Here is a 6,157-nt window from a genome sequence, read left to right as displayed (position 1 = left end):
GCTCTTCAGAAACCCATGGGTGACATCACGGATACTACGTCTATATTTCATCCTATCTATTGTTGTGACCGGCAGTGTGAACTCACTTTCCACTCCGTGAACGCAGTATCAGGGCTCAGGCTGTCTGCTATCTATCCTCCTGCCAGCTGTCCGTCTGTTGTCTGCAGACCTCTGTCCACACTCTGCAGGAAGGAGTCCCACTCACTCTACACACACACACACACACACACACACAAACACACACACAAAATAAATCATAGACTGGTTTGATTGATTGAAAATATATTTTTGAATCTGGTTGTTTACTGCTGAAGTCATAATATGCCAAATTTATAAACTAAATCCAAATGTAAAAAAAAGACAAAAAGGTACACAAAGGACACATACAGACCTCCAGCTGCAGAAGTTCCTCCACCTGCTCTCTCACTGCTACATGGCTGGAAAAATTAGAAGAGTTCTTTGATAAAGAGGCATCAACAGCAAGCTTTATTTATGACATTATTAACTTAAAAAGGATGCAAAGTGTGTGGAACAGCATTTAGACCATCATGGGACACAGACCCTGCGTTCCAATACCCATACTACCATACTATTTAGTATGCCAGAAAGAAGATTTAGTATGTCCCAATACAGAATGTGTCAACAGCAATATGCCAAAAGTACCAGGATGTGCTACTATATCCAGTCCGATTTTGCAGTATGAAAGCCAGCATGCTTTTTTGGCTGTTCTGACCCGCAATCCTTTGCACAGCACATATGAGCAACACGGTCAAAGTTCAAGGCGCAATGTTATTTTCTTTTCGTATAGCACAAAGAAGTACGACATATTGCCGTAACGCTATTTCTAGGGCTGTGCTCGATTGAAGAAATTCTCAGTCGACTAACACTCATTCAATTGTATCGACTAATCAATTAGTTGATTTAATCGACAGATCTGTAAATCTGAGTTTCTCCGCAAAGAGTCATGCAAAAGTAGCACTTTAATTCTTGTGTTTACCAGAGATGTGCTCGTACATTTCTTGGAAATAAGTCATTCAGCATGAAAAAAACATCAAACATGACTAATCAACTAAAGAAATCTAAGTTGACTAAGACCAAAACGACCGATTAGTCGACTAATCGGCTAAGAGGGAGCAGCCCTAGCTAATTTTGTCCCACCCCTGATATCTGTATTCTAATCTATTTTTTTGTGTGCATTTTGTTTGGTTTAATGTAGTTTACTCACTGTTTTGCCTCAATAAACTCCTTATATTGTTTTACCACAAACATAAGAATGTGCCATCTTCCAAAAGGAATGAGGACACGTCTGGAAATAAAAATAAGCATAAAAAAATCACTAATCGACTAAAGAAATCTTAGTCAACTAAGACCAAAACGACCGATTAGTCAACTAATCGACTAAGAGGTGGCAGCCCTAAATTCGATTCATTTAAACTATATGTGAGGTTTTATCTTAACGTAACAAAAAATCTAACAGCAGACTTCAATTACATTTCATGCATTTTAATTCTGTTGTGCTTGTTGGGAACAATGCATATATAATAAAACTAATCTGTACATCATACCCGAATTAATCGTATCTCTTCTTCAATTCGGCGTGCATATAACATAAAGGAACACAAATTGGAGTAAAATCTTGCCTTTTGTTAATGGTTACCATGTTATTACTACAGCCCTCACGTCACGTTGTATTACGCCCGTACATCATAATTAAAGCATACAATGAAATCCTACTTTAAATTCTGTTAGCCGTATTACTCATAAGACAAAAACAATTCACTCTACATAGAAGCCATAACCAGGGTAGTGTCTATATCTCTTTTTTTGGCAACAAAAGACATTAAAAGGTTCAAACTTTCAATGAAGTCTGTCACTACTAAACATAACTTTGTCTGTCCTACCTTCTGCGTCCTGCTTGGTTGTCTGCAGGGGGGCCTCAAAATTATTGCTAATTTAAGTTTTTTTCAAAAATGAACATCAGTAAATACAAATCCAAAATATTATTAGCAAATATAAATCCCCACTGCTTACTGGCCTATAGGTAAGGTAGTCACTAAGGCCATCCACAGATACAGTTCATCCTAAGGGTTCACTGTGCCACATGTACTTTATGTTTAATATTAAAACATGATTTATAAAACCATGCCAACAATTATTAGCCAATTTCAAAACTTAGTATGCAAAAAAAAAAGCTATGTATAGAACGCCCACACGTTATTGTAGGCCGAGTTTAATATGCAACTTCATTTTATACATAATATATAGTAGGGGGTCCCGTCTCCGTCTCTTTTTCAGTTAAGGGGTCCTTGGCTTAAAAAACGTTGAAGACCCCTATTGTATGGGATTCAACCATTCTCCTAATACATCCATGGATTCAACACCGAGTTGGGAAGTACGTTTTAAATTGGGCTCCCGTTCAATTGCTGGGGGCTGTTAGATTTAGTGATCATTCATGTATTCATGTAGCCTGACAAGCCAGACCCACATCAAAATGTGTGGATGATGATCCTGGTTGCAACTTACATTTACTGCTGCTGGGGTGCGTCTAGATTTATAGGCTAGTATTTATTTATTTGTTTAACACAAAACCAATGTTTTTTTAATACCTTCATGCTGTCTTACCAATATTAGTAAAACATAGGATTAAAAAAATCTATACTAAATTGATCTCATGTAGCACACTTATTTCCTTTATTAATGTGTTATTAGTTTATTTTACTTGCATATTTTTTTGATAGAAAATGGCATTTTTTTAGTAGATTTTCCTGGAATATTCAAGGTTTACCATAAAAAGAAGTACAGAGCCTGTTAAAATTGTCAACCAGCTTTATTGACTTCTGAACATTCACTCATTCAATTAAAGAAAATGCCCTCCTTCAAGTTTTACGCTTAAAAGGGCCCACCAAAGCACTTAACGACTGGGTCACCCAGTGCAAAGAAAAGAAAAGAAAATGACAACCAGTCAGCACAATCATTGATATGAAAAAGAAAAAGTGACACAAAGCAGACTGTCAGTAAAGCAGGGGATATATTAGATATGCCATTGAACAGATCAAATCTTGTCCTTCCTGTGTGAATCTAATTAAATGACAAAATTAGGAAACTGGACATTTAATTAAGAACTACTGCAGCATTGAGAAGACTTTCAGTGAGGATACTTGAGCATTAAAAGGCCTCTAACTCATTACAGTTACAATTAAAGAAAAGAAAAGTTTCCAAAAGACTGAATACTTCCCTGCTGAGCTTGTTTCCTCCTTGTGCTTAAACCAACATTGATGAGTCATTAAAAAATACAGGCAGCAGTTGCATATTACACACTATGGAGCCTCGATATCACAGCATTATTTCACAGGGTTGAAAACATCCCGCCCTATTTGTAATAACCAAATAATTTCCCTTGCAGTATTACCCAATTTGTATCTCGAATTATGAAAAACATAAAACAGCAGCAGTTTTATCTTTGTATCTGTGCACGTTCAACAACCATAAAAACTCTTTAACTCTGTGCAGCCAGAATTCAATCTCGTTAACAGACTCGTAACTTTTTGAACTAATAAACTTTCACTACAGAGGATACCATACAGAGAAAACCACATAAGTGATTCACTTTTTTTATTTTTTATTTACAGCCAATTAAATGTCTTTCTGAGGATTTCTTTAACAGGTTTTCTGCAATATCTGTGAGCTTGACAAGACAGAAACTGTGGCCATGCAAAGTAAACTCAGTCGCATGTGCAGGGAACGGGAAAAAAAAAAAAATGTATATATACAGACAGTGTTTGAGGAGTAAGACATTTGGAGGGATATTAGCTCTTTTCTCTCCGAAGTATTGCTCTTAAAAGGTCCTATGACATGGTGCTCTTTGGATGCTTTTATATATACGGTCCCCTAATACTGTATCTGAAGTCTCTTTTATATAGGCCTTAGTGGTCCCCTAATACTGTATCTGAAGTCTCTTTTATATAGACCTTAGTGGTCCCCTAATACTGTATCTGAAGTCTCTTTCCTGAAATTCAGCCTTGGTGCAGAATTACAGCCACTAGAGCCAGTCCCACAATGAGCTTTCCTTATTTATACCAAATTCTCTGGGCGGGCAAAGTGGAGGTAACCTTTCCCCTTATGACCTCATAAGGAGAAGATTCCAGATCGGCCCATCTGAGCTTTCATTTTCTCAAAGGCAGAGCAGGATACCCAGGGCTCGGTTTATACCTATCACCATTTCTAGCCACTGTGGGACCATAGGCAGGCTGGGGGAACTCATTAATGTTAAAAAACCTCATAAAGTGAAATGCCATGGGACCTTTAAGAGAAGCAACTTTAATCAATGAGGTCATAAGAAAAGCCAGAGATGTTAAAGACACAGATGACATCTAATGTAAGCTAAAGGAATGATAGCAAAGACGATAACAGTATGTGGTGTCTATAAATAATCCTTTACAAGGCCCAACAGTCAGAGATGTCAGAGAACATTCAGGAGTCTTTATTTATGTGACTCACATTTCAATGTTTACTTATTATAACTTTAAAAACTGAAATGTACCGTTTCACAGCTTTTCGAATCACACTACTATAAAACAACCAGGCTGCTTTTTCTCTTTATTCATTTTGATATGAGACATGTAATTGAATGCAGCTTATTATGCTACATTTTAAAGTCTCTCTGCCACAGTAAACAGAAGAACACAACGCTAGGGCGGCAACTAATCATTTAAACTACAAATTATGAAAAAAAGCTGTTTAAGATAAATCTCTAAAATATGTTGCTCCTTTTTCTCTTTTCGTAGACATACAACTATTAAGTTTGCATTGATGACCTGATGTTTTTTTCCTGTTTTTTTTGCAGTGTCAAGTTGTAAATGTAAAAGAGTATTAAAGACAACGCAACAAAATACTTCAGAAAATATCAGGAAATGTTCCGAGAGATTTCGCAAGGTCCAAGTTCAAGTTGTGTGTCCTCAAAACAGTCCAAAACTGAAAAGTAATTTATAATGACATAAGTTGACGTTGATATTTTTTTTGCGTGATGAATAATGAATCTCTTTAGTTCTAATTGATTTCTGTAGATTGACTAATCGATTTACTGACAACTCTGTGAGGACTTCATGTCACAAAAAGGAACAAGTAACTCTCTGAAAAGTCTCTAAAAAACCTTTGACTGTTGCTCTCACACTAGTTCAGCAGCCAACCCATCTTAGTACCAACCCTTTATTGGTCACGTTAAAGGAAAGCAGGCCTCTATACCCGATAAGAAAACAAAATAAAAAGAGACTGCTTCAAGCACCCCGAGTGGAATTCAATAGCCCTGAAGGTTTTTAGTTTTATATTGTTTTTATCCCAGAACTCCTTCTATGAAGTGTGTGTGTGTGTGTGTGTGTGTGGAAGTGGTTAAAAAAGAAAAGAAAAAAAGCTTTAAAGTGCCAATTACAAAAACTTGAACGTTCAAAAAAAAAAAAAAAAAAAAACGGTTTTGTCGTTTCTGACCGTGTGCTTTGGGTGTTTCAGCTTGAGGCCTATGAAGCAGAGAAAACGAGTGGGTGGACAGAATCACTTCTGAAACTGTGACAAGGACGTTCTCTGTCATCTTCTCCAAACAGCTGGAGTGTGGAAATGTTGGGAGCAATTCTAGGTAGCACCAAGAAAAATCCGGATTTTTGTTGTTTGTTGTACCTGAACAAAAGTCGGATTCAATATTGAATTCATAAACATGCTATACTTTGGACAAATGTGTTCTGTGAGCTGAAAGTCTATTATAAAATAATTAAGCCTGGATGTTGACAGTTGACTGCTGCACTGGAACATCATACTGAACTGGATCCATCATCGCTTACTAAGAATATTAAATGTACTTGCAGAGAGTTGATACACAGGTGTCCTGTTATGGGACACAAAAGCATCCAAACTTTCACAAATTTAGAGTTAAAGCTACAGTGGGTAGAAAGCAAAAATAATGCCAGAATTTGTAGAGAAAGACCACTTCCTGCAGCTCTTCCTCTCTCTGTTGCACGGGCAATGCATGCACAGAACAGCCAATAGGATCTCTCTCTCTGAAATGACCTGTGATTGGCCTAAGTCTCACGTCACGGGCTAGATAATCTAAAGCCTAAAAAACAGAGCCAGAAGGAGATGCAGAAGTCCATTTCTCTCAGACCACTTAAAT

Source organism: Perca flavescens, chromosome 18, assembly GCF_004354835.1.
Source record: "Perca flavescens isolate YP-PL-M2 chromosome 18, PFLA_1.0, whole genome shotgun sequence".
Classification (NCBI taxonomy): Eukaryota; Metazoa; Chordata; class Actinopteri; order Perciformes; family Percidae; genus Perca; species Perca flavescens.
Note: the sequence above shows the minus strand (reverse complement) of the source record.